A 24,618-nucleotide genomic window follows, 5' to 3' on the forward strand; every position below is an offset into this window, starting at 1 on the left:
TCTGGTGTGAGCTGTGCATCTTCCGGGCGTAAGCGGCGTGTCTTTCGGGTGTGAGCAGAGGGTCCGTCGCACCAATGTACTTTTAAACCCTTAAAGCTGGAAGGGATCAGTATGTCCATGAGTTTTCACTGCATACCAGCACCTGTCATTTTCCGAATGACTGCGTTACCCACAGCCAGCGAGTAAAAGTGTTTGTCTGCATGCTGACTGAGTTTGATGCTGAGGGCGGTGGTGCACAGCCAGGTCAGACAGCCCACATAAGCGTGTCAGGGCGTGGAGCAGCAGAAAGTCCTGCTCTTAAAGGACTCTTATAGCTGCAACCCTAAATACACAGAATGTTCTAAAATACACAATGCTCCTGTTTGACTACAGATCAGGCCACAAGTGTCATACGTGTGGCATGCTTTTAAGTTTTAAGAAGTGACATTATGAAATATATTAACAGAATTTGTCTAAAAACCACAACGACTTATATTGCATTTATTCATGAAGGGATCATTGTGTCCTGCGATCAAACGGGTTGGTTAGATCCAGATTTGTAGTATCAGGTTAATTTTCACACTTACCCTAGTGCAGACTAACATTTGATTGACATGCAGGTCAGAAATTGTATCCTACCTCCAAGTGTGACTAAAAGCAACCTCAAGGTGTCACGATCGAGCAAGTTAAATGCATCTATTTTCCATTTACTAAAAGAGGGGAAAATAAACATTTTACGGACTATGCAGATTTCAAGCATAGAAGAACTCAATAGAGGCTTAGATCTCAAAAGGGCCGTTTGTCTACAAATACCAGTTCCTGCCAGCCGCTCGGATTTCATCTAATACTGGAATAGCGGCGTGGCAGAGGCCCACTAAGGGATGGGGGTGACTCTGGTTCTCGATGAAACTCAATCCTCTGGGCAACTTTGGGGCCAGAAAGATGGTGAAACAAAGATAGACTTGAATGTGAGGCTGAGAAAATCATTTATCTTTGATGGTTTGCTGGGTGGAGTTAATGCAAGAAAAACTAAGAGCGCAATGGGGTTGTTGATGTCCCAACATCTAATGCCCTACGAAAATGGGAGAGCAGCGTAAACATCACTCTGTCTGTCTTGTCTCAGTTTCGGTTTGTCCAAAGTGGGAGTTAAGACGAGATGCAGGCTTGCCAGGTGTAAACGTTGATGGTTTATGCAGGAAACCGGGTCTCCTACCACTTTAACCCCCCATCTCCAAATAGCCTGGGGTGCTCTATCCAGCTGTCAAAACCATTCGGCTGTTTTTGCAAAGCTTTTACCTTCACTTAAAAAACCACATATACAGACATTGCTATTGACTCACTGTGTGTATGGTGCACATCAGCAACACATAATTTACCAGTAAATTTACAGTATGAATGCTCCATCCAGCTTTTGTGCATTTTTATCCAGGTAGGGAAGAAGTCAGTGAGGGTCTCTGTGGGTCTTCTGGGCTCAGCAAACTGCTGCCCATGGTTGGTGCCGGGCTCCAGATCACACAGAACCTCACAGCCATTTCCTGAAATAGCTTTACTACTGTCTTGACAAACCCTTGCAGCCTGTGTATATCAAGGAGTGTCTGAGGGGAAAGTGATTATGCTTTCCAGACTTTTCTATCCAGAGCCATTTCTGGAATCGCATGTATAGATGAACGGGGCATGGGGGGGAAAGCACCCATGTCCTGTTTGCGTAGTTGTCCTGCTTTCACAGATAAGGCCTCTTGGCACAGACCCGAATCTTAGGGCTACATTCCTACTGTATCGAACTGTCTCCTGCTGGCCTAATTGCACAGTGTAAAATGAAACCGAAATGCTCTTAGTGGTGTGTGAGTCGCGGTAAGCGGCCTTCATATCGGAGCCGGAGCCACAGCTTTGCATTCTGGGAGACGGTCTGAGGGCGTTATCACGGGACAGCCTTTCCATCAGCAGAGACAATAGCGGCAGTGAGGAGGACACTGTCTGATGGCAGATCAAAGGGGTCCCACCGAGCCAAAGCTTAATGTGGAGGAGACACTGGACAGATACATCACCATGGAGACCGTCAGGGAAGAGCATGTGGCAGCAGGTTACTGCTCTGGTGCGCACTGTGCAAAACACCTGCATATGATATTACTTTTCTTTATGTAGCAGATGCTCTTATCTGAGGCTGCACATAATACAGAGAGAGCAGGAGAGCCTGGTCCAGGGGCTCAAGAGTGACATCGCTCTGTCGAAACAGGCCATAACCTACTGAGCCACACACCATCGGGGAATTATCAACGTCTCTGACCAGACCTGCAGAAGCAGACTGAAAGTTAGACTCAGGGAAGAATTGCCCTTCAAATGTCACTGGAGAACAGGAAGTGAAATGCTGTGGTTGTTTACTTGTTTTTCTGGAATCACACACTGCATGCTGCCTGCAGTGTGAGGGAGGTTTAACCGCCAGTGAGAAGGCTCCCCCCTGAGCCCAGCGGGAAAATTGGGACACATTAGGGTAAAATGACTGCAAATAGCGTTTAAGAGAGCTGTCGTAGTCTCTTGTGGGTATTCAGACGTTTTATCCAATTACCCTTGCTGGGAATCTCTCATTGATAAGGTCTGAGTCACAAGGGAACAGTCTAGAGGTAACTCCAAGCAGCAAACAGGCACCTGGGATTTCCCCATGGCTGGCAGAGTGGGGGGGGGGGGGCACCTTGCAGGAGGGAACAGTGTTTGAGGGAACAGAAACGCAGTAACATCTACACCCAGCTCAGCGATAGACCTTGAGGTGTAATTATTAAATTACAGACAGTATTGACACATTTAAAGTTCATTCCTTGGCCTTAACCTGTATTACCTTCTCTGAAGGCTAGTAGTTCAGAAAGTAAAAATCCAGACCAAGATACTGTTTCAACCAAATTGTTGAGTATAAAGAGTCAGTCACAGAGAACTCAACTGGTTGGTTGAAACAAAGTCTTGATCTGGATTTTTACTTTCTGGACTTGGAATATTCACCTATGAATCTGCGATTTGGCACCAACAACATGCAGAGTGACACAGGTGTGACCCTCACTGTGGACCCTGTGTGTCTCCGTCACCCGCTGAGTCCCCACACATGCTGAGCACATCAGGGTTGGTCTGCGATCTCAGATCAGCATTTCAAAGCCTGCTGTCATGCAGAGAGCAGAGGAAGAACCCCCACACTCGGGGAGGGGGGGGGGGCAAGGAGGGGCCCTGTTCTGGGATTCCCAATGTCATACGTAGGGTCATTTCATAGCGGGCCTGGGTTCTGTGACACATGACTGACACGTCTCCAGTCCTGCTGGCCTCTGGCGTCACTGACGGTGGGAGCCCCTGGGAAACGTTAGCAGGGGTCATAAAAATAACGAGTACAAGGCAAAGGATAAATCAGCACATGGATAACACAGGTAGCTCAAGTTGGGCCAAACCCAACAGCCGACAGGTTGGTACAGACGAATGATGTTGCCCATTCGGGGTTTGCCAGGGTCTGGGGTTCACATATGGGGCTCACATGCCACGCAGGGCATCCTGTACACAATGCAACTGGGATATGGCTCACATACATACATTATGACACCTTCTGATTCCCTTCCCACTGTCAGGCCTTTTGTCCTTTGGCCGATGTTTCCTGAGTGTGAGGGATATATGTAGCAGCTGTGAATGCCTGAGCCCACATCAGCCTCAAAACATTCCAGGCCATCCTTGATGTTTCTCTCAAGCATCGCGGGTCTCAAACCTGATCTTCTTGGCTGATCAGAGACCCCCCCAAAACTATGTTGCGTTGAGCATATGACTGGGTGACTAGGTTACATAGCCCCCTCTACCAAACCAGACAGAGGTAATAAAACGAATCCAGGTGTCTCTGTGACATTATCACCGGCTCAGTTCGGTCACGCTGTCTGGCTGTTTAACTTCCCATTGAGCGTGTCCTGTAGTCAGACTGAGATGTTCTAAATTTATGTTGCATTGAGCAGGCGCTTTTATCCAAAGTGACTTACATTTCTGAGGTAACTGGGGGCTAAGGGCCCTCCTTCATGGGCCAATGGGTGACATCACTCTTGTGACTGCAGGATTTGAACTGATGGTCTTCCAATCGCAGCCACAGCATTTTAACCTGATCTTCACTCTTCTCTTCCTTGCTCACTCCATTTTTCTGGATGGCAGGAATGTTTGAGAGGACCATACAGTCCCAGCAAGTCCCCAGCGAGTCCCCAGCGAGATCCCAGTGCATCCCTAGTGAGTCTCCAGCAGGTCCCCACTGAATACCCAACGAGTCCCCAGCAAGTCCCCAGCAAGTGCAGCTGCCTGTCATGCATGCACTCTGATCACCGAGTCTTGGTATATCATACAGGCTGGTGCTGGACCAGCATCAGAGCCGCTGCTGTCAGAGAACACAGAAACATGAATTTTTTAATGACGCCCACTGGGAACATGCCTTATTTATCAAAGGGCTGATCATAACATTTCCGGGCTTGGTGTGGTGGCTCATAACAGAGCTTAATTAGTGTCTGGTATGTACATCTAAAAGGGGCATCAAAGACGACATTTTAAATGAATGGTGGCACTTGGCTTCCTTGGGGGGGGATGTTCAAAAAGCTGAAAACAAGTGCATTTTAGAAGGAACGTGGAATGATCAACAATATCAGGCGTAAGGAACATTCTCTGTAAGTCTGTAAAGCAAAGCCTGCATGAGGAGTAGGTCATCTGGGGTTTTTATGTCTCACTTTTATAGTTTGGAAACCAAAAATTCAAAAACAGACATATATCGAATTCACCAAAAAAACCCAGCTACCGTGCAAGGTGAGAAAAAGCTATTTATGAAAAATGGAAAAGACTCTGACACTGATGGTCTTAAAGTTGGAGCCATTTGTAGGATATGCAATCATGCTTTTAAAATGTTCCGGAAACTTCAAAACACAAGCTCTTCCTTTTCTATGGACCGAGTCTGCGTTTGATGACAATGCGACACCGTGGGCATTAGGGCAGTCATGCATCTGCAATGGACGCCTGTGATCACAGACATCTGTGCAGCCGTGTCTGTTTTGACAGCCTGTAAATACATCACACTGGGTGCCCAGGGATCACTGCCACTACTGACAGCTCTTTGATAAATAGCGAAGTTTGGGTTCCAGTGTTTATCCATCACTGTCTCTGACACCACGTGCTGGTAAATGACTTTCTGCAAGTGCTCCGTGTTACAGTGTCATTTCAAATGTTATTTTAACACTAAGACCTGAGCTCGTGGATGGCATTCAGATGTGAGGAATAACCACACAGCCAGAAACCAGGCCCCAAGTACAGTACTTGTCAAAAGTTTGGACACATCTATACCTATAGAAAGGTTTATTTGTGCAGCGAGATGACTCCGCATAGCAGAGCCCAGGGGGTGCGCTGAGCATGCTGGGAGTATCGTAAATAGCCCCTGTTTGTTATTGTTAATATTCGTGTTGTATTTCCTAATGTCGCGTGTGTCTTTGTCTGTGTTATATGCCAACCCTGTGTAACTACCCACCATGTGTGTGCCTTGTTATCCTCTGTTTCCCTGTTATGTGTTGGTTCAGTGGTTATTTAATGTCTGCGGTAGTCCTTCTAAGGCCTTAATAAAAGGGCATTCTTTCTGTCTAAATCAAGCTTCCTTGACATTACAGTATCATTCTCTGCATTTTAGGTAATTATAAAGACACCAAAGCTATAAAATAACATATGTACTGAGCAAAAAAAGTATTCGACAAAAAAAGTAAATTTTTGGGGGGGCAGCTTTGGGACTCAGAAGTTTGCCACCATTTGGCCCCTGAGCAGGGCCCTAACACCCAACTGCTCCAGTCTCTGCCTGACCCTACTGTCTCCTCTTATGCCAGTTTCAGGAGGTGGCCTCCTGGGATGCTTTTCCAGTTATCCTGAAGGAGGTGCCACATATACAGTATGCTGAGCTCTCATTGGCTGCTTTTCTTTCACTCTCTGACCAAATGCCTTCAAAACCATCTCTACTATGTTTAGGTCAGGTGACCAGGTCATGTGATGTGGTGCTCTATCACTCTCCATTATAGGCAGCTTTGCGTGTCCAAACTTTTAACTGGAACTGTACATTAAAAAACACTAAATGAAAACTATAACAGGACCATAATAAGTAAATATCTACAGTCGTGACCAAATGTTTTGAGAATGACACAAGTACTGGCTTTCACAAAGCTTGCTGCTTCAGTGTTTGTAGGTCTTTTTGTGAGATGTTACCATGTCTAATGAAGTATAATTAAAAGCATTTCATAAGTGGCAAAAACATTTATTGATAATTACATGAAGTTTATGCAAAGAGTCAATATTTAGTTGGTTTGTGTTCATCAGCAGAATGTGGGAGTAGCTCTGTAGCGCAATGGATAGCGCATTGGACTTCTAATCAAACACTTGAAGAGTGATTCAAAGGTTGTGGGTTTGAGTCCCACCAGAGTGTCATGTTTTCGGGGCCAGTGTGTGACAAATCAGCACTGTGACTTTGACAATATTGGCATTGTCATATGATTGGCTGAGTGATGTCACCATTGGCCCCCTCAACCTCCAGTTGCTCCTGAAACAGCTCAGAATCTGACCTGGTCTCTCAAAAAATGTATGTCGCTTTGGATCACAAGTGATTCTTCTGAGACTACAGGGGAAGCTTAACTTCTGCCGAAAGAATTTAATTAATGTACATTAACTTTATTTGCAACTAAAAGTGTTATCTATCATACTAACTGAACCAAAACACAAAAAGTTTCATAGGAGTTGCTTTTCAGATTATATATGTCAATTTTCCCTTTGAAGCCAGCACAAATCCAGTTCATAGATGTTGTGCTTCACTGGAAGTCTATAGAAGATCCTTGTAGACTTGTTTCTAAGGCTTATCAACTGAGGTATTGTAGGGGCGTGGCTTACCAGATCATACATGATAGGGGTGTGGCTCATATGGGCGTGGCTTATCAACTCATGTATTGTAGGGGTGTGGTTTACCAGAACAGGCATGATAGGGTGGGGCTTAGGTGGGCATAGCTTATCAGGACAGTCATTATCGAATTTTGACAAAGCACCACGAATACACTTCTGGACACATGCCCACATCTTCTGGTCGCATTTTAATATCTTTTGGTCACATGTCCACAGAGTAGTACCTGCTGATCTGTATTACATGAAGATGGCACCAAGGGTTAGCTTCAGAAATAAGAAATATTTCACCAAGTTAGATGAGCAACACCAGGTTAAAACCCGATGCAAGAATGACAGAATCAGAATGGACCACAAGTGCTCAGATTGTACAGGTAATTCTGGGTGATTTTCTGTATAAGGTGAGCAATTCAAGGTAAAGGGTTACAGGTACTGAATAACAGAGTGGCTCTGTAGCCCAATGGATAGCGCATTGGACTTCTAATCAAGCACTTGAACAGTGATTCAAAGGTTGTGGGTTCGAGTCCCACCAGAGTCGCATGTTTTCGGGGCCAGTGTGTGACCAATCAGCACTGTGACTTTGACAATGTTGGCATTGTCACATGTTGATTGGCTGAGTGATGTCACCATTGGCCCCCTCAACCTCCAGTTGCTCCTGAAACAGCTCATAATCTGACCTGCTCTCTCAAACAATGTATGTCGCTTTGGATCACATGTGATTCTTCTGAGACTACAGGGGAAGCTTAACTTCTGCCAAAAGAATTTAATTAATGTACATTAACTTTATTTGCAACTAAAAGTGTTATCTATCATACTAACTGAAGCAAAACACAAAAAGTTTCATAGGAGTTGCTTTTGAGATTATATATGTCAATTTTCCCTTTGAAGCCAGCACAAATCCAGTTCATAGATGTTGTGCTTCACTGGAAGTCTGTAGAAGATCCTTGTAGACTTGTTTCTAATGCTTATCAACTGAGGTATTGTAGGGGCGTGGCTTACCAGATCATACATGATAGGGGTGTGGCTTATATGGGCGTGGCTTATCAACTCAGGTATTGTAGGGGTGTGGTTTACCAGAACAGGCATGATAGGGTGGGGCTTAGGTGGGCATAGCTTATCAGGACAGTCATTATCGAATTTTGACAAAGCACCACGAATACACTTCTGGACACATGCCCACATCTTCTGCTCGTATTTTAATATCTTTTGGTCACATGTCCACAGAGTAGTACCTGCTGATCTGTATTACATGAAGATGGCACCAAGGGTTAGCTTCAGAAATAAGAAATATTTCACCAAGTTAGATGAGCAACACCAGGTTAAAACCCGATGCAAGAATGACAGAATCAGAATGGACCACAAGTGCTCAGATTGTACAGGTAATTCTGGGTGATTTTCTGTATAAGGTAAGCAATTCAAGGTAAAAGGTTACAGGTACTGAATAACAGAGTGGCTCTGTAGCGCAATGGATAGCGCATTGGACTTCTAATCAAGCACTTGAACAGTGATTCAAAGGTTGTGGGTTCGAGTCCCACCAGAGTCGCATGTTTTCGGGGTCAGTGTGTGACAAATCAGCACTGTGACTTTGACAATGTTGGCATTGTCACATGTTGATTGGCTGAGTGATGTCACCATTGGCCCCCTCAACCTCCAGTTGCTCCTGAAACAGCTCAGAATCTGACCTGCTCTCTCAAAAAATGTACGTCGCTTTGGATCACAAGTGATTCTTCTGAGGCTACAGGGGAAGCTTAACTTCTGCCGAAAGAATTTAATTAATGTACATTAACTTTATTTGCATCTAAAAGTGTTATCTATCATACTAACTGAACCAAAACACAAAAAGTTTCATAGGAGTTGCTTTTGAGATTATATATGTCAATTTTCCCTTTGAAGCCAGCACAAATCCAGTTCATAGATGTTGTGCTTCACTGGAAGTCTATAGAAGATCCTTGTAGACTTGTTTCTAAGGCTTATCAACTGAGGTATTGTAGGGGCGTGGCTTACCAGATCATACATGATAGGGGTGTGGCTTATATGGGCGTGGTTTATCAACTCAGGTATTGTAGGGGTGTGGTTTACCAGAACAGGCATGATAGGGTGGGGCTTAGGTGGGCATACCTTATCAGGACAGTCATTATCAAATTTTGACAAAGCACCACGAATACACTTCTGGACACATGCCCACATCTTCTGGTCGCATTTTAATATCTTTTGGTCACATGTCCACAGAGTAGTACCTGCTGATCTGTATTACATGAAGATGGCACCAAGGGTTAGCTTCAGAAATAAGAAATATTTCACCAAGTTAGATGAGCAACACCAGGTTAAAACCCGATGCAAGAATGACAGAATCAGACTGGACCACAAGTGCTCAGATTGTACTGGTAATTCTGGGTGATTTTCTGTATAAGGTGAGCAATTCAAGGTAAAGGGTTACAAGTATTGAATAACAGAGTGGCTCTGTAGCGCAATGGATAGCGCATTGGACTTCTAATCAAGCACTTGAAGAGTGATTCAAAGGTTGTGGGTTCGAGTCCCACCAGAGTCGCATGTTTTCGGGGCCAGTGTGTGACCAATCAGCACTGAGACTTTGACAATGTTGGCATTGTCACATGTTGATTGGCTGAGTGATGTCACCATTAGCCCCCTCAACCTCCAGTTGCTCCTGAAACAGCTCAGAATCTGACCTGCTCTCTCAAACAATGTATGTCGCTTCGGATCACTAGTGATTGTTCTGAGTCTACAGGGGAAGCCAAACTTCTGCCGAAAGAATTTAATTAATGTACATTAACTTTATTTGCAACTAAAAGTGTTATCTATCATACTAACTGAACCAAAACACTAAACGTTTCATAGGAGTTGCTTTTGAGATTATATATGTCAATTTTCCCTTTGAAGCCAGCACAAATCCAGTTCATAGATGTTGTGCTTCACTGGAAGTCTATAGAAGATCCTTGTAGACTTGTTTCTAAGGCTTATCAACTGAGGTATTGTAGGGGCGTGGCTTACCAGATCATGCATGATAGGGGTGTGGCTTATATGGGCGTGGCTTATCAACTCAGGTATTGTAGGGGTGTGCTTTACCAGAACAGGCATGATAGGGTGGGGCTTAGGTGGGCATAGCTTATCAGGACAGTCATTATCGAATTTTGACAAAGCACCACGAATACACTTCTGGACACATGCCCACATCTTCTGGTCGCATTTAAATATATTTTGGTCACATGTCCACAGAGTAGTACCTGCTGATCTGTATTACATGAAGATGGCACCAAGGGTTAGCTTCAGAAATAAGAAATATTTCACCAAGTTAGATGAGCAACACCAGGTTAAAACCCGATGCAAGAATGACAGAATCAGAATGGACCACAAGTGCTCAGATTGTACAGGTAATTCTGGGTGATTTTCTGTATAAGGTGAGCAATTCAAGGTAAAGGGTTACAGGTACTGAATAACAGAGTGGCTCTGTAGCGCAATGGATAGCGCATTGGACTTCTAATCAAGCACTTGAAGAGTGATTCAAAGGTTGTGGGTTCGAGTCCCACCAGAGTCACATGTTTTCGGGGCCAGTGTGTGACAAATCAGCACTATGATTTTGACAATGTTGGCATTGTCACATGTTGATTGGCTGAGTGATGTCACCATTGGCCCCCTCAACCTCCAGTTGCTCCTGAAACAGCTCATAATCTGACCTGCTCTCTCAAAAAATGTATGTTGCTTCGGATCACTAGTGATTCTTCTGAGACTACAGGGGAAGCTAAACTTCTGCCGAAAGAATTTAATTAATGTACATTAACTTTATTTGCAACTAAAAGTGTTATCTATCATACTAACTGAACCAAAACACTAAAAGTTTCATAGGAGTTGCTTTTGAGATTATATATGTCAATTTTCCCTTTGAAGCCAGCACAAATCCAGTTCATAGATGTTGTGCTTCACTGGAAGTCTATAGAAGATCCTTGTACACTTGTTTCTAAGAGGAAAATAGACAAAAAAAAAAAAGCTTATTGGTCAATATGCTTTGATGATGTGGTTTTGGGGACTGCCCAGATACCGTGCTTCCCTGGTAGTCTATGAGAGCACCATACATAGCCTTTGCTTAGGCAACGTTGATTGGACAGATAGACTTGATATTTAGACCTGCCTGGATGCCAGGCTTCTCCGCATGGTGATTGGAAGACATCTCAGTGAGACAGAATAAACTACCAATAATATAAATGGATGAACACTGCATCACTGTGATTGCTGTGAATGGGCATGTTGCAAACCAAACCCATCCAGGATGATGAACACTACTGCAGGATACCATCAGAGAGACAGTGCATTAATCAGACAGTGCATTTACTGGGTGGTGTATTAACAGGGTAGCATGTTTACTGGGCAGTGCATTTACCAGGAAGTGGGTTAACTGGGAGGTTTGTTTACTGGCCAGTAGAACAGATGACTTGTAGTGACAGGAGCTTACATGGGTGTGACTTATCAGGACAGGCATTATAGGGCTGTAGCTTTCATAAGCGTGGCTTATCAACTCAGGTATTGTAGGGCTGTGGCTTACATGGGCGTGGCTTATCAACTGAGGTATTGTAGGGGCGTGGCTTACCAGAACATGCATGATAGGGGTGTGGCGTATATGGGCGTGGCTTATCAACTCAGGTATTGTAGGGGTGTGGTTTACCAGAACAGGCATGATAGGGTGGGGCTTAGGTGGGCATAGCTTATCAGGACAGTCATTATTGAATTTTGACAAAGCACCACGAATACACTTCTGGACACATGCCCACATCTTCTGGTCGCATTTTAATATCTTCTGGTCACATGTCCACAGAGTAGTACCTGCTGATCTGTATTACATGAAGATGGCACCAAGGGTTAGCTTCAGAAATAAGAAATATTTCACCAAGTTAGATGAGCAACACCAGGTTAAAACCCGATGCAAGAATGACAGAATCAGAATGGACCACAAGTGCTCAGATTGTACTGGTAATTCTGGATGATTTTCTGTATAAGGTGAGCAATTAAAGGTAAAGGGTTACAGGTACTGAATAACAGAGTGGCTCTGTAGCGCAATGGATAGCGCATTGGACTTCTAATCAAGCACTTGAAGAGTGATTCAAAGGTTGTGGGTTCGAGTCCCACCAGAGTCGCATGTTTTCGGGGCCAGTGTGTGACCAATCAGCACTGAGACTTTGACAATGTTGGCATTGTCACATGTTGATTGGCTGAGTGATGTCACCATTAGCCCCCTCAACCTCCAGTTGCTCCTGAAACAGCTCAGAATCTGACCTGCTCTCTCAAACAATGTATGTCGCTTCGGATCACTAGTGATTGTTCTGAGTCTACAGGGGAAGCCAAACTTCTGCCGAAAGAATTTAATTAATGTACATTAACTTTATTTGCAACTAAAAGTGTTATCTGTCATACTAACTGAACCAAAACACTAAAAGTTTCATAGGAGTTGCTTTTGAGATTATATATGTCAATTTTCCCTTTGAAGCCAGCACAAATCCAGTTCATAGATGTTGTGCTTCACTGGAAGTCTATAGAAGATCCTTGTAGACTTGTTTCTAAGGCTTATCAACTGAGGTATTGTAGGGGCGTGGTTTACCAGAACAGGCATGATAGGGTGTGGCTTATATGGGCGTGGCTTATCAACTCAGGTATTGTAGGGGTGTGGTTTACCAGAACAGGCATGATAGGGTGGGGCTTAGGTGGGCATAGCTTATCAGGACAGTCATTATCAAATTTTGACAAAGCACCATGAATACACTTCTGGACACATGCCCACATCTTCTGGTCGCATTTTAATATCTTTTGCTCACATGTCCACAGAGTAGTACCTGCTGATCTGTATTACATGAAGATGGCACCAAGGGTTAGCTTCAGAAATAAGAAATATTTCACCAAGTTAGATGAGCAACACCAGGTTAAAACCCGATGCAAGAATGACAGAATCAGAATGGACCACAAGTGCTCAGATTGTACTGGTAATTCTGGATGATTTTCTGTATAAGGTGAGCAATTCAAGGTAAAGGGTTACAGGTACTGAATAACAGAGTGGCTCTGTAGCGCAATGGATAGCGCATTGGACTTCTAATCAAGCACTTGAAGAGTGATTCAAAGGTTGTGGGTTCGAGTCCCACCAGAGTCGCATGTTTTCGGGGCCAGTGTGTGACCAATCAGCACTGAGACTTTGACAATGTTGGCATTGTCACATGTTGATTGGCTGAGTGATGTCACCATTAGCCCCCTCAACCTCCAGTTGCTCCTGAAACAGCTCAGAATCTGACCTGCTCTCTCAAACAATGTATGTCGCTTCGGATCACTAGTGATTGTTCTGAGTCTACAGGGGAAGCCAAACTTCTGCCGAAAGAATTTAATTAATGTACATTAACTTTATTTGCAACTAAAAGTGTTATCTGTCATACTAACTGAACCAAAACACTAAAAGTTTCATAGGAGTTGCTTTTGAGATTATATATGTCAATTTTCCCTTTGAACATAAGAACATAAGAACATAAGAAATTTACAAACGAGAGGAGGCCATTCGGCCCATCAAGCTCGTTTGGGGAGAACTTAGCTAATAGCTCAGAGTTGTTAAAATCTTATCTAGCTCTGATTTAAAGGAACCCATGGTTTTAGCTTCCACTACAATAGCAGGAAGACTATTCCATACTCTGACTACACGCTGTGTAAAGAAGTGCTTCCTCAAATTTGTTTTAAAATGTTCTCCCGCTAATTTCCACTTATGGCCACGAGTTCTAGTATTTAGACTAATATTGAAATAGTCATTTGGCTGAACGGCATCCAGACCCGTTAGAATCTTATAGACCTGAATCATATCCCCCCTTAGCCTCCTTTGCTCAAGGCTGAACAGATTCAGTTCCGCTAACCTCTCCTCGTAAGACATTCCTCTAAGACCAGGAATCATTCTCGTAGCTCTTCGTTGCACCTTTTCTAAGGCAGCAATGTCCTTCTTGAGGTATGGTGACCAAACCTGCACACAGTATTCTAGGTGGGGTCTTACCAAGGAATTATATAAGTGTAACATCACCTCCCTTGACTTAAACTCCACACATCTAGAGATATAACCCAACATTCTGTTCGCCTTTTTTATTGCTTCCCCACATTGGCGAGAGTGGGACATGGAAGCATCAACATACATACCGAGATCTTTCTCGTAATCAGCTACCTTTATTTCAGTGGAACCCATAAAATATCTGTACTGTATATTTCTGCTCCCTGCATGGATTACCTTACATTTATCTGTGTTAAATTTCATCTGCCAAGTATCAGCCCATTCGCTAATTAAATCCAGATCCCGTTGGAGCCTCTCTGCTGCTAGATTAGTATCTGCTACCCCGCCCACCTTAGTGTCGTCTGCAAATTTAACCAGTTTACTGTATGTATTCGTGTCAATATCATTAATGTAAATTAGGAACAATAGTGGTCCTAAAATTGAACCCTGCGGTACCCCACTATAAACGGAGGCCCACTGTGACATAGTGCCTCTAATAACTACTCGCTGCTTCCTATCAGTTAGCCAGTTTTTGATCCAAGCTGCCACAGTTCCTAAAATTCCTGCAGCTTTAAGCTTTAACAAGAGCCGTTTGTGGGGGACAACATCAAAGGCTTTCTGGAAATCTAAGTAAATCACATCATAGGCCTTTTTGTGATCAATTTCACTTGTAGCTTCCTCAAAGAACTCAAGCAGATTCGTTAAGCAGGATCTACCTCTCCTAAATCCATGTTGGCTATCCTTTATAATGTTATTTGCATCTAGGTAATCTACCATTTTCACTTGAATTATAGCTTCCATTATTTTTCCAGTAATGCTAGTTAAACTGATTGGCCTATAGTTTGCCGGATTACTTCTATCCCCTTTTTTGAATATGGGTGTTATATTAGCATGCTTCCAATCTGATGGTACCACACCCGCAGATAACGATTTCTGGAATATTAAAGTCAAAGGTTGGCTAATAATATCCCTCATCTCTTTCAAGACTAAAGGTAAGATGCCATCAGGCCCCTGTGATTTATTTATTTTGAGTTTAGCTAGGCTTAGTATCACATCAACCTCAGTTATACATATATTGGTCATAGACGATGCTGTATTCGTATTAATTGGTGGTAAGTTACTTGTGTTCTCTATTGTGAACACCCTTGAAAAATAATCATTAAACTCATTTACCATATCAATTTCGTTATCAATTATAAGGCCCTTACTATCCTGTAAATTAGTGATTTCAGCTTTTAGTGCTCTCTTGGAGTTAAAATATTGGAAGAAACCTTTACTGTCATGCTTAGCCTCCAATGCAATTTTTCTTTCTACATCCCTCTTTGATAGCCTAATGTCATTTTTTAACTCTGCCTGTAGACTTAGATACTCCTGCTTGATTTTGAAATCATTAGTTATTTTCCAGTTGTGGAACAGAGCCCTTTTCCTCCTGACTTTATTCTTAATTTCCTTAGTAAACCACCTTGGTTGTCGTTTCCTAGATTTAGTTTTGCTGGAAACAGGTATGAAGTCCTCTTGCACTTGCAACAATGTGCTTTTGAAAAATTCCCATGCCTCTTCTACTGTTTTGCTATTTAACTCTGTCCAGTTTACAGTTTCTAATTTCCGTCTCATACCATTAAAGTTAGCCTTCCTAACATTGTATACTTTTAATTTAGACTTTGCTCTTTGGACACTAAAATTAACCTCGAATTTAACCATGTTATGATCACTACCGTACAATGGGTCTAAAACCTCTAATTTTCCAATCCTATCCTGGTTATTACAAAAAACGAGATCAAGAAGGGCTTCTCCCCTGGTAGGAGTATTAACAAACTGAGTAAAAAAACAATCCTGTACTAATTCCACCATCTCAAGTTCATTTACAGAAGAGCCAGAGACTGTGTCCCACTGTATCCCAGGTAAATTAAAATCACCCATAACCACCACATCATTTTTATTACTCATAATCCTGATATCATCATATAATATTCTGCTTTCCTCTACAGCCACATTAGGTGCCCTATAACAAACCCCGACAATTAGGCCATTTGAATCTTTAGCATCAAGTTTGATCCATACAGCTTCTGAATTTTTATTTTTATCAGTGAGATCCCTTGCCTGCAAGTTTTCTTTTACGTATACTGCAACACCACCTCCCTTCTTGCCTATCCGGTCTCTACGGAACAACGTATAACCATCCATATTATATTCATCACCATCATTGTCACTCATCCATGTTTCAGTTATTCCTATAATGTCGTAATTGTCTGAAGAAATTAAAGCCTCTAAGTCGTTAATTTTGTTTCTAATACTCCTAGCATTCAAATACAGACCACTAATGGTAGGCCTTTTACAGTGTCTACTTTAAATTTTTATTTGGGCTTTCCGTCTCTCCCCACATAAATTCTTAACTGACCTCCCTGCCCCCCCAGTCCCTAGTTTAAACATTCCTCAACTATTCTGCACATACGCCTCCCCAATACACTGGTTCCCCTATGGTTCAGATGCAACCCGTCCGGCTTGAACAGGTCCCACCTGTTCCAGAAGGTCTTCCAGTGCCCCATAAACCTGAACCCCTCTTTCCTACACCACCATTTTAGCCACGCATTTAATCCCCTTATCTCAGCTAATTTTGCCTGACTTGCACGTGGCACGGGAAGTATTCCAGAGAATACCACCGTGGATGTTCTGCTTCTGAGCTTATCCGCGACTTCTATAAATTTATCTTGCAGAACAGCCCTTCTGCCCTTTCCTATGTCATTGGTGCCAACATGCACCACGACCACTGGATCCACCCCGGCTGGGGCCAAAAGCCTGTCCACTCGATCTGGAAGGTCCCCTACCTGGGCACCAGGCAGGCAAGACACCGTACGGGACCCTCTATCACGGGTGCACACATAACTATCTACACCTCTTATAATTGAAGCACAAATCCAGTTCATAGATGTTGTGCTTCACTGGAAGTCTATAGAAGATCCTTGTAGACTTGTTTCTAAGGCTTATCAACTCAGGTATTGTAGGGGTGTGGTTTACCAGAACAGGCATGATAGGGTGGGGCTTAGGTGGGCATAGCTTATCAGGACAGTCATTATCGAATTTTGACAAAGCACCATGAATACACTTCTGGACACATGCCCACATCTTCTGGTCGCATTTTAATATCTTTTGCTCACATGTCCACAGAGTAGTACCTGCTGATCTGTATTACATGAAGATGGCACCAAGGGTTAGCTTCAGAAATAAGAAATATTTCACCAAGTTAGATGAGCAACACCAGGTTAAAACCCGATGCAAGAATGACAGAATCAGAATGGACCACAAGTGCTCAGATTGTACAGGTAATTCTGGGTGATTTTCTGTATAAGGTGAGCAATTCAAGGTAAAGGGTTACAGGTACTGAATAACAGAATGGCTCTGTAGCGCAATGGATAGCGCATTGGACTTCTAATCAAGCACTTGAAGAGTGATTCAAAGGTTGTGGGTTCGAGTCCCACCAGAGTCGCATGTTTTCGGGGCCAGTGTGTGACAAATCAGCACTGTGACTTTGACAATGTTGGCATTGTCACATGTTGATTGGCTGAGTGATGTCACCATTGGCCCCCTCAACCTCCAGTTGCTCCTGAAACAGTTCAGAATCTGACCTGCTCTCTCAAAAAATGTATGTTGCTTTGGATCACTAGTGATTCTTCTGAGACAACAGGGGAAGCTTAACTTCTGCCGAAAGAATTTAATTAATGTACATTAACTTTATTTGCAACTAAAAGTGTTATCTATCATACTAACTGAACCAAAACACTAAAAGTTTCATAGGAGTTGCTTTTGAGATTATATATGTCAATTTTCCCTTTGAAGCCAGCACAAATCCAGTTCATAGATGTTGTGCTTCACTGGAAGTCTATAGAAGATCCTTGTAGACTTGTTTCTAAGGCTTATCAACTCAGGTATTGTAGGGGTGTGGTTTACCAGAACAGGCATGATAGGGTGGGGCTTAGGTGGGCATAGCTTATCAGGACAGTCATTATCGAATTTTGACAAAGCACCATGAATACACTTCTGGACACATGCCCACATCTTCTGGTCGCATTTTAATATCTTTTGCTCACATGTCCACAGAGTAGTAACTGCTAATCTGTATTACATGAAGATGGCACCAAGGGTTAGCTTCAGAAATAAGAAATATTTCACCAAGTTAGATGAGCAACACCAGGTTAAAACTCGATGCAAGAATGACAGAATCAGAATGGACCACAAGTGCTCAGATTGTACAGGTAATTCTGGGTGATTTTCTGTATAAGGTGAGCAATTCAAGGTAAAGGGTTACAAGTACTGAATAACAGAGTGGCTCTGTAACGCAATGGATAGCGCATTGGACTTCTAATCAAGCACTTGAAGAGTGATTCAAAGGTTGTGGGTTCGAGTCCCACCAGAGTCGCATGTTTTCGGGGCCAGTGTGTGACCAATCAGCACTGAGACTTTGACAATGTTGGCATTGTCACATGTTGATTGGCTGAGTGATGTCACCATTGGCCCCCTCAACCTCCAGTTGCTCCTGAAACAGCTCAGAATCTGACCTGCTCTCTCAAAAAATGTATGTTGCTTTGGATCACTAGTGATTCTTCTGAGACAACAGGGGAAGCTTAACTTCTGCCGAAAGAATTTAATTAATGTACATTAACTTTATTTGCAACTAAAAGTGTTATCTATCATACTAACTGAACCAAAACACTAAAAGTTTCATAGGAGTTGCTTTTGAGATTATATATGTCAATTTTCCCTTTGAAGCCAGCACAAATCCAGTTCATAGATGTTGTGCTTCACTGGAAGTCTATAGAAGATCCTTGTAGACTTGTTTCTAAGGCTTATCAACTGAGGTATTGTAGGGGCATGGCTTACCAGATCACGCATGATAGGGGTGTGGCTTATATGGGCGTGGCTTATCAACTCAGGTATTGTAGGGGTGTGGTTTACCAGAACAGGCATGATAGGGTGGGGCTTAGGTGGGCATAGCTTATCAGGACAGTCATTATCGAATTTTGACAAAGCACCATGAATACACTTCTGGACACATGCCCACATCTTCTGGTCGCATTTTAATATCTTCTGGTCACATGTCCACAGAGTAGTAACTGCTAATCTGTATTACATGAAGATGGCACCAAGGGTTAGCTTCAGAAATAAGAAATATTTCACCAAGTTAGATGAGCAACACCAGGTTAAAACTCGATGCAAGAATGACAGAATCAGAATGGACCACAAGTGCTCAGATTGTACAGGTAATTCTGGGTGATTTTCTGTATAAGGTGAGCAATTCAAGGTAAAGGGTTACAGGTACTGAATAACAGAGTGGCTCTGTAGCGCAATGGATAGCGCATTGGACTTCTAATCAAGCACTTGAAGAGTGATTCAAAGGTTGTGGGTTCGAGTCCCACCAGGGTCGCATGTTTTCGGGGCCAGTGTGTGACAAATCAGCACTGTGACTTTGACAATGTTGGCATTGTCACATGTTGATTGGCTGAGTGATGTCACCATTGGCCCCCTCAACCTCCAGTTGCTCCTGAAACAGCTCATAATCTGACCTGCTCTCTCAAAAAATGTATGTTGCTTTGGATCACTAGTGATTCTTCTGAGACTACAGGGGAAGCTAAACTTCTGCCGAAAGAATTTAATTAATGTACATTAACTTTATTTGCATCTAAAAGTGTTATCTATCATACTAACTGAACCAAAACACAAAAAGTTTCATAGGAGTTGCTTTTGAGATTATATATGTCAATTTTCCCTTTGAAGCCAGCACAAATCCAGTTCATAGATGTTGTGCTTCACTGGAAGTCTATAGAAGATCCTTGTAGACTTGTTTCTAAGGCTTATCAACTGAGGTATTGTAGGGGCGTGGCTTACCAGATCATACATGATAGGGGTGTGGCTTATATGGGCGTGGTTTATCAACTCAGGTATTGTAGGGGTGTGGTTTACCAGAACAGGCATGATAGGGTGGGGCTTAGGTGGGCATAGCTTATCAGGACAGTCATTATCGAATTTTGACAAAGCACCACGAATACACTTCTGGACACATGCCCACATCTTCTGGTCGCATTTTAATATCTTTTGGTCACATGTCCACAGAGTAGTACCTGCTGATCTGTATTACATGAAGATGGCACCAAGGGTTAGCTTCAGAAATAAGAAATATTTCACCAAGTTAGATGAGCAACACCAGGTTAAAACCCGATGCAAGAATGACAGAATCAGACTGGACCACAAGTGCTCAGATTGTACTGGTAATTCTGGGTGATTTTCTGTATAAGGTGAGCAATTCAAGGTAAAGGGTTACAGGTACTGAATAACAGAGTGGCTCTGTAGCGCAATGGATAGCGCATTGGACTTCTAATCAAGCACTTGAAGAGTGATTCAAAGGTTGTGGGTTCGAGTCCCACCAGAGTCGCATGTTTTCGGGGCCAGTGTGTGACAAATCAGCACTGTGACTTTGACAATGTTGGCATTGTCACATGTTGATTGGCTGAGTGATGTCACCATTGGCCCCCTCAACCTCCAGTTGCTCCTGAAACAGTTCAGAATCTGACCTGCTCTCTCAAAAAATGTATGTTGCTCTGGATCACTAGTGATTCTTCTGAGACAACAGGGGAAGCTTAACTTCTGCCGAAAGAATTTAATTAATGTACATTAACTTTATTTGCAACTAAAAGTGTTATCTATCATACTAACTGAACCAAAACACTAAAAGTTTCATAGGAGTTGCTTTTGAGATTATATATGTCAATTTTCCCTTTGAAGCCAGCACAAATCCAGTTCATAGATGTTGTGCTTCACTGGAAGTCTATAGAAGATCCTTGTAGACTTGTTTCTAAGGCTTATCAACTCAGGTATTGTAGGGGTGTGGTTTACCAGAACAGGCATGATAGGGTGGGGCTTAGGTGGGCATAGCTTATCAGGACAGTCATTATTGAATTTTGACAAAGCACCACGAATACACTTCTGGACACATGCCCACATCTTCTGGTCGCATTTTAATATCTTCTGGTCACATGTCCACAGAGTAGTAACTGCTAATCTGTATTACATGAAGATGGCACCAAGGGTTAGCTTCAGAAATAAGAAATATTTCACCAAGTTAGATGAGCAACACCAGGTTAAAACTCGATGCAAGAATGACAGAATCAGAATGGACCACAAGTGCTCAGATTGTACAGGTAATTCTGGGTGATTTTCTGTATAAGGTGAGCAATTCAAGGTAAAGGGTTACAGGTACTGAATAACAGAGTGGCTCTGTAGCGCAATGGATAGCGCATTGGACTTCTAATCAAGCACTTGAAGAGTGATTCAAAGGTTGTGGGTTCGAGTCCCACCAGAGTCGCATGTTTTCGGGGCCAGTGTGTGACAAATCAGCACTGTGACTTTGACAATGTTGGCATTGTCACATGTTGATTGGCTGAGTGATGTCACCATTGGCCCCCTCAACCAGTTGCTCCTGAAACAGCTCATAATCTGACCTGCTCTCTCAAAAAATGTATGTTGCTTTGGATCACTAGTGATTCTTCTGAGACTACAGGGGAAGCTAAACTTCTGCCGAAAGAATTTAATTAATGTACATTAACTTTATTTGCAACTAAAAGTGTTATCTATCATACTAACTGAACCAAAACACTAAAAGTTTCATAGGAGTTGCTTTTGAGATTATATATGTCAATTTTCCCTTTGAAGCCAGCACAAATCCAGTTCATAGATGTTGTGCTTCACTGGAAGTCTATAGAAGATCCTTGTAGACTTGTTTCTAAGGCTTATCAACTGAGGTATTGTAGGGGCGTGGCTTACCAGATCAGGCATGATAGGGGTGTGGCTTATATGGGCGTGGCTTATCAACTCAGGTATTGTAGGGGTGTGGTTTACCAGAACAGGCATGATAGGGTGGGGCTTAGGTGGGCATAGCTTATCAGGACAGTCATTATCGAATTTTGACAAAGCACCATGAATACACTTCTGGACACATGCCCACATCTTCTGGTTGCATTTTAATATCTTTTGGTCACATGTCCACAGAGTAGTACCTGCTGATCTGTATTACATGAAGATGGCACCAAGGGTTAGCTTCAGAAATAAGAAATATTTCACCAAGCTAGATGAGCAACACAAGGTTAAAACCCGATGCAAGAATGACAGAATCAGAATGGACCACAAGTGCTCAGATTGTACAGGTAATTCTGGGTGATTTTCTGTATAAGGTGAGCAATTCAAGGTAAAGGGTTACAGGTACTGAATAACAGAGTGGCTCTGTAGCGCAATGGATAGCGCATTGGACTTCTAATCAAGCACTTGAAGAGTGATTCAAAGGTTGTGGGTTCGAGTCCCACCAGAGTCGCATGTTTTCGGGGCCAGTGTGTGACAAATCAGCACTGTGACTTTGACAATGTTGGCATTGTCACATGTTGATTGGCTGAGCGATGTCACCATTGGCCCCCTCAACCTCCAGTTGCTCCTGAAACAGTTCAGAATCTGACCTGCTCTCTCAAAAAATGTATGTTGCTTTGGATCACTAGTGATTCTTCTGAGACAACAGGGGAAGCTTAACTTCTGCCGAAAGAATTTAATTAATGTACATTAACTTTATTTGCAACTAAAAGTGTTATCTATCATACTAACTGAACCAAAACACTAAAAGTTTCATAGGAGTTGCTTTTGAGATTATATATGTCAATTTTCCCTTTGAAGCCAGCACAAATCCAGTTCATAGATGTTGTGCTTCACTGGAAGTCTATAGAAGATCCTTGTAGACTTGTTTCTAAGGCTTATCAACTCAGGTATTGTAGGGGTGTGGTTTACCAGAACAGGCATGATAGGGTGGGGCTTAGGTGGGCATAGCTTATCAGGACAGTCATTATTGAATTTTGACAAAGCACCACGAATACACTTCTGGACACATGCCCACATCTTCTGGTCGCATTTTAATATCTTCTGGTCACATGTCCACAGAGTAGTAACTGCTAATCTGTATTACATGAAGATGGCACCAAGGGTTAGCTTCAGAAATAAGAAATATTTCACCAAGTTAGATGAGCAACACCAGGTTAAAACTCGATGCAAGAATGACAGAATCAGAATGGACCACAAGTGCTCAGATTGTACAGGTAATTCTGGGTGATTTTCTGTATAAGGTGAGCAATTCAAGGTAAAGGGTTACAGGTACTGAATAACAGAGTGGCTCTGTAGCGCAATGGATAGCGCATTGGACTTCTAATCAAGCACTTGAAGAGTGATTCAAAGGTTGTGGGTTCGAGTCCCACCAGAGTCGCATGTTTTCGGGGCCAGTGTGTGACAAATCAGCACTGTGACTTTGACAATGTTGGCATTGTCACATGTTGATTGGCTGAGTGATGTCACCATTGGCCCCCTCAACCAGTTGCTCCTGAAACAGCTCATAATCTGACCTGCTCTCTCAAAAAATGTATGTTGCTTTGGATCACTAGTGATTCTTCTGAGACTACAGGGGAAGCTAAACTTCTGCCGAAAGAATTTAATTAATGTACATTAACTTTATTTGCAACTAAAAGTGTTATCTATCATACTAACTGAACCAAAACACTAAAAGTTTCATAGGAGTTGCTTTTGAGATTATATATGTCAATTTTCCCTTTGAAGCCAGCACAAATCCAGTTCATAGATGTTGTGCTTCACTGGAAGTCTATAGAAGATCCTTGTAGACTTGTTTCTAAGGCTTATCAACTGAGGTATTGTAGGGGCGTGGCTTACCAGATCAGGCATGATAGGGGTGTGGCTTATATGGGCGTGGCTTATCAACTCAGGTATTGTAGGGGTGTGGTTTACCAGAACAGGCATGATAGGGTGGGGCTTAGGTGGGCATAGCTTATCAGGACAGTCATTATCGAATTTTGACAAAGCACCATGAATACACTTCTGGACACATGCCCACATCTTCTGGTTGCATTTTAATATCTTTTGGTCACATGTCCACAGAGTAGTACCTGCAGATCTGTATTACATGAAGATGGCACCAAGGGTTAGCTTCAGAAATAAGAAATATTTCACCAAGCTAGATGAGCAACACAAGGTTAAAACCCGATGCAAGAATGACAGAATCAGAATGGACCACAAGTGCTCAGATTGTACAGGTAATTCTGGGTGATTTTCTGTATAAGGTGAGCAATTCAAGGTAAAGGGTTACAGGTACTGAATAACAGAGTGGCTCTGTAGCGCAATGGATAGCGCATTGGACTTCTAATCAAGCCCTTGAAGAGTGATTCAAAGGTTGTGGGTTCGAGTCCCACCAGAGTCGCATGTTTTCGGGGCCAGTGTGTGACAAATCAGCACTGTGACTTTGACAATGTTGGCATTGTCACATGTTGATTGGCTGAGCGATGTCACCATTGGCCCCCTCAACCTCCAGTTGCTCCTGAAACAGTTCAGAATCTGACCTGCTCTCTCCAAAAAATGTATGTTGCTTTGGATCACTAGTGATTCTTCTGAGACAACAGGGGAAGCTTAACTTCTGCCGAAAGAATTTAATTAATGTACATTAACTTTATTTGCAACTAAAAGTGTTATCTATCATACTAACTGAACCAAAACACTAAAAGTTTCATAGGAGTTGCTTTTGAGATTATATATGTCAATTTTCCCTTTGAAGCCAGCACAAATCCAGTTCATAGATGTTGTGCTTCACTGGAAGTCTATAGAAGATCCTTGTAGACTTGTTTCTAAGGCTT

At 42.7% G+C, this 24,618-nt stretch overlaps 15 non-coding genes across 15 annotated transcripts; all 15 read left to right on the forward strand.

The window, feature by feature from the left end:
• Positions 1 to 6,329: 6,329 nt before the first annotated feature.
• trnar-ucu (transfer RNA arginine (anticodon UCU)) lies at positions 6,330 to 6,421 on the forward strand. The gene is given in 2 exon segments: positions 6,330 to 6,366; positions 6,386 to 6,421. It is a non-coding gene; the product is annotated as a tRNA-Arg (tRNA).
• A 910-nt stretch (positions 6,422 to 7,331) lies between these two features.
• Positions 7,332 to 7,423, forward strand: trnar-ucu (transfer RNA arginine (anticodon UCU)). Its single transcript is given in 2 exon segments — positions 7,332 to 7,368; positions 7,388 to 7,423. It is a non-coding gene; the product is annotated as a tRNA-Arg (tRNA).
• Positions 7,424 to 8,336: 913 nt separating this feature from the next.
• trnar-ucu (transfer RNA arginine (anticodon UCU)) lies at positions 8,337 to 8,428 on the forward strand. The gene is given in 2 exon segments: positions 8,337 to 8,373; positions 8,393 to 8,428. It is a non-coding gene; the product is annotated as a tRNA-Arg (tRNA).
• A 913-nt stretch (positions 8,429 to 9,341) lies between these two features.
• trnar-ucu (transfer RNA arginine (anticodon UCU)) lies at positions 9,342 to 9,433 on the forward strand. Its single transcript is given in 2 exon segments — positions 9,342 to 9,378; positions 9,398 to 9,433. It is a non-coding gene; the product is annotated as a tRNA-Arg (tRNA).
• Positions 9,434 to 10,346: 913 nt separating this feature from the next.
• trnar-ucu (transfer RNA arginine (anticodon UCU)) lies at positions 10,347 to 10,438 on the forward strand. Its single transcript is given in 2 exon segments — positions 10,347 to 10,383; positions 10,403 to 10,438. It is a non-coding gene; the product is annotated as a tRNA-Arg (tRNA).
• A 1,499-nt stretch (positions 10,439 to 11,937) lies between these two features.
• Positions 11,938 to 12,029, forward strand: trnar-ucu (transfer RNA arginine (anticodon UCU)). Its single transcript is given in 2 exon segments — positions 11,938 to 11,974; positions 11,994 to 12,029. It is a non-coding gene; the product is annotated as a tRNA-Arg (tRNA).
• Positions 12,030 to 12,941: 912 nt separating this feature from the next.
• On the forward strand, positions 12,942 to 13,033 carry trnar-ucu (transfer RNA arginine (anticodon UCU)). The gene is given in 2 exon segments: positions 12,942 to 12,978; positions 12,998 to 13,033. It is a non-coding gene; the product is annotated as a tRNA-Arg (tRNA).
• A 4,259-nt stretch (positions 13,034 to 17,292) lies between these two features.
• On the forward strand, positions 17,293 to 17,384 carry trnar-ucu (transfer RNA arginine (anticodon UCU)). Its single transcript is given in 2 exon segments — positions 17,293 to 17,329; positions 17,349 to 17,384. It is a non-coding gene; the product is annotated as a tRNA-Arg (tRNA).
• An 838-nt stretch (positions 17,385 to 18,222) lies between these two features.
• Positions 18,223 to 18,314, forward strand: trnar-ucu (transfer RNA arginine (anticodon UCU)). Its single transcript is given in 2 exon segments — positions 18,223 to 18,259; positions 18,279 to 18,314. It is a non-coding gene; the product is annotated as a tRNA-Arg (tRNA).
• A 913-nt stretch (positions 18,315 to 19,227) lies between these two features.
• On the forward strand, positions 19,228 to 19,319 carry trnar-ucu (transfer RNA arginine (anticodon UCU)). The gene is given in 2 exon segments: positions 19,228 to 19,264; positions 19,284 to 19,319. It is a non-coding gene; the product is annotated as a tRNA-Arg (tRNA).
• A 913-nt stretch (positions 19,320 to 20,232) lies between these two features.
• On the forward strand, positions 20,233 to 20,324 carry trnar-ucu (transfer RNA arginine (anticodon UCU)). The gene is given in 2 exon segments: positions 20,233 to 20,269; positions 20,289 to 20,324. It is a non-coding gene; the product is annotated as a tRNA-Arg (tRNA).
• An 838-nt stretch (positions 20,325 to 21,162) lies between these two features.
• trnar-ucu (transfer RNA arginine (anticodon UCU)) lies at positions 21,163 to 21,254 on the forward strand. The gene is given in 2 exon segments: positions 21,163 to 21,199; positions 21,219 to 21,254. It is a non-coding gene; the product is annotated as a tRNA-Arg (tRNA).
• A 910-nt stretch (positions 21,255 to 22,164) lies between these two features.
• Positions 22,165 to 22,256, forward strand: trnar-ucu (transfer RNA arginine (anticodon UCU)). Its single transcript is given in 2 exon segments — positions 22,165 to 22,201; positions 22,221 to 22,256. It is a non-coding gene; the product is annotated as a tRNA-Arg (tRNA).
• An 838-nt stretch (positions 22,257 to 23,094) lies between these two features.
• On the forward strand, positions 23,095 to 23,186 carry trnar-ucu (transfer RNA arginine (anticodon UCU)). The gene is given in 2 exon segments: positions 23,095 to 23,131; positions 23,151 to 23,186. It is a non-coding gene; the product is annotated as a tRNA-Arg (tRNA).
• Positions 23,187 to 24,096: 910 nt separating this feature from the next.
• On the forward strand, positions 24,097 to 24,188 carry trnar-ucu (transfer RNA arginine (anticodon UCU)). Its single transcript is given in 2 exon segments — positions 24,097 to 24,133; positions 24,153 to 24,188. It is a non-coding gene; the product is annotated as a tRNA-Arg (tRNA).
• Positions 24,189 to 24,618: the final 430 nt, after the last annotated feature.

The sequence above is a fragment of the Paramormyrops kingsleyae genome, chromosome 16 (genome assembly GCF_048594095.1).
Source record: "Paramormyrops kingsleyae isolate MSU_618 chromosome 16, PKINGS_0.4, whole genome shotgun sequence".
Lineage (NCBI taxonomy): Eukaryota > Metazoa > Chordata > Actinopteri > Osteoglossiformes > Mormyridae > Paramormyrops > Paramormyrops kingsleyae.